Raw genomic sequence first — 3,185 nt, forward strand, 5'->3', positions numbered from 1 at the left:
TCAGGTCATGATCCCAGGGTCCTAGGATGGGGCCCCACATCAGGGTCCCTGCTCAGCTGGGAGTCTGCTTCTCCCTCTGCCCCTCCCCCTGCTTGTGCTCTCTCTCGAGCTCTCTCTCAAATAAAATCTTTAAAAAAAATTGTAAGATGAAGAAAAAAAGAAAAGCAAAAGAAGAAACATCTTGCATGCAGGAGATTCTCAAGAGATGCTTGTTAAATTCCTACTTCCAGACATGATAGAAAAAGCCCAAGACTAGGGGGAAAGAAATCCCAGGCTTAGATCCCAGCTCCACCATTTTCTTGGCCATCTTGTGTAACTGGTGAACCTGTTTTCTTATCTGTAAAGCAGGTGTATTTATATGAATAGGTAAAGCCAGGATGACAATAAGGATTAAATGAATCATGAATGCATCTATCCTAGCCACAGTAAACCATCTCAGTAGAACGGCTGGAGTTGGAGGGGTAATTTCAATCTTTGTATCAAAGAACTTAAGATTTGCCAGAGTAGGTGACATTACCCAAACACATACAGGGAATATGAAACCCAATATTTTAAAATTTTAAGTAGGCTCCATGCCCAAAATGTGGCTTGAAGTCATGACCCTGAGATTAAGTCACATGCTCTACCAACTGATCCAGCCAGACACTCCAATATGAAACCCAACTTATACCACTTTTCCTATAGCTTTCTGAATTCAACATTAAGCTTAAGAGACCAGGGATCCAAAGGTAATCTGTGGCATATTTCAGATGAACTCTGCTGTTAAATCAGTAGTTCTCAACTATAAGGCCAATTTGCCCCCAAGGAACATTTGGCAATGTCTGGAGACATTTTTGGTTGTCTCATCAGTGGGATGCTACTGGCATCTGGTGAGGAGAGACTAGGGATGCTGCTAAACATCCTATAATGCACAAGACAAGTCTCCATGAAAGAGAATTCTCTGGCTCCAAATTGCCCATGTTGAGAAAATCTGTGCTAAGTTCACTCAACTCAGGACACCTCTGTTGTCAAGCCATAAAATCCCTAAGGTGGTAACTTTTGGGTCCACCTGGAAAGTCGGCTCCTTTACTTGCACACTATATTCCAGGTCATCGAAGCAGCATCGAAGCTAAGAAACTGGTACAGATCAGGAAATTCTTAACACCAGGAGTTCCTGATCTTTGCAGACTAAAGGAAATACCTTCATAATGCTCTGAACAAACAGAAGTATTAGAGATACTCTGACCCTCCCATGGTTGCTAACTCCTTTGCCAGTGTTAAATTTTACTCTCAGAATTAGGAATAGAAAAGTTTCACCTATGGGGCGCCTGGATGGCTCAGTCGGACTGACTCTTGATCTCAGGGTTGTGAGGTTGAGCCCCCCATGGGGTCTATAGGGATGACTTAATAAAAAAAATCTTTAAAGATTTATTTATTTGAGAGAGCGAGAATGAGAGAGAGAGAGAGAGTACATGAGAGGGGGGAGGGTCAGAGGGAGAAGCAGGCTCCCTGCTGAGCAGGGAGCCCAATGCGGGACTCGATCCCGGGACTCCAGGATCATGACCTGAGCCGAAGGCAGTCGCCTAACCAACTGAGCCACCCAGGCGCCCCAATAAAAAAAAATCTTTAAAATAAAATGGTTTTAGGGGCCCCTGGGTGGCTCAGACGCTTAAGCGTCTGCCTTCAACTCAGGTCATGATCCCAAGGCCCTGGGATCCAGTCCACATCAGGGTCCTTGCCCAACGGGGAGCCTGCTTCTCCCTCTCCCTCTGCCTGCTGCTCTCCCTGCTTGTGCTGTCAAATAAAATCTTTAAAAAATAAAATAAAATGGTTTTTAAAAGCTTAACGTAGTCAATAAAAGGCGCACAGTTCACCCTCCCGTATGTTTGCTATTCCCCAAGCATTCCCACTATCACTCAAGGTGGGATTCTGTCCAGTGATCTCCCACTCAAGTTCAATTAAAATCTCACTTCCCTAACTTGGCTATTTCCTCTCTCCTCTGATTTTAATGTATTTTTTTTTTTTAACAGGAAATGTGTTTTTGGGGCGCCTGGGTGGCTCTGTTAAACATCTGACATTAGCTCAGGTCATGATCTCAGGGTCCTGGGATTGAGCCCCACATCAGGCTCTGTGCTCAGCTGTGGGGAGGTCTGCTTGTCCCTCTCCCTCTCCCACTGCCCCTACCCCTGCTCATGCTTTCTCTCAAATAAATAAAATCTTAAAAAATATGTGTTTTCGGGTGCCTGGGTGGCTCAGTTGGTTAAGCAACTGCCTTCAGCTCAGGTCATGATCCTGGAGTCCCAGGATCGAGTCCCACATCAGGCTCCTGGCTCAGTGGGAAGTCTGCTTCTCCTTCTGACCCTCTCCCCTCTCATGCTTTCTCTCTCTCTCTCTCTCTCTCTCAAATAAATAAATAAAATCTTTAAAAAAAAAAAAAAATATGTGTTTTCTTAGTGCTATCTCAAAATCAGATACCAAAAGGAAGACTAGTTTTACTATTATGGTACCCATAGAGCTCAACGTCTTCCTCTCTTCAAAAACTATACACTCCTCCTTTATACTGGGTTTTGTATTTGTATCCTACCATCTAGACCAGTCCCGAAGGCACAGGAAGTATTAACACACCAGCAGAACACACAGGAGTTCCAGCTTGGAGCTAACCAATCCCCCTCCCAAAGATTAGTTTCTGAACTGGCACCATATGGTTACAGAAGCAGATGTACAAATCCAAGAGCCAGGCCACAGAGGCAGGACGGTTCGAGACTGGGTCCCGCTGAGGAAAAGCAGCTGCTGTTTACTCTTTGCCGGGCACCACCACAGCCACGGACTGCTCCGTCTCAGCGGTCAACCAAAGCACAGGGCTCCACACACACAAAGCCAGAGTGACCTGTCTCAGGAAGAGCAGCAGAGAATGGTCAAATGGCTTTAGAGTGAGTTCTCTTGCGGGGGAGACAAGAGAACACGCTGTGGAACACAGGCCATGGAAACGGGGAAAGAGAAAAATCAAACAGATTTGTCTAAGAGTTACTTACCTCTGAGGACCCTGTTTTATCCCCTTCTCAAGTTTGAATTTAAATTCTGACTGCACACAAAGGCCCGGCCTGTTCCTATCTTATCTCTAGCTCGCATCTACTCCTGATAATTATCTCAACTTTCTCAAATGCTGAGTAAAAGCTAAAAAGGTAAATCACCACAGGACATTGTGA

The sequence above is a fragment of the Halichoerus grypus genome, chromosome 5 (genome assembly GCF_964656455.1).
Source record: "Halichoerus grypus chromosome 5, mHalGry1.hap1.1, whole genome shotgun sequence".
Lineage (NCBI taxonomy): Eukaryota > Metazoa > Chordata > Mammalia > Carnivora > Phocidae > Halichoerus > Halichoerus grypus.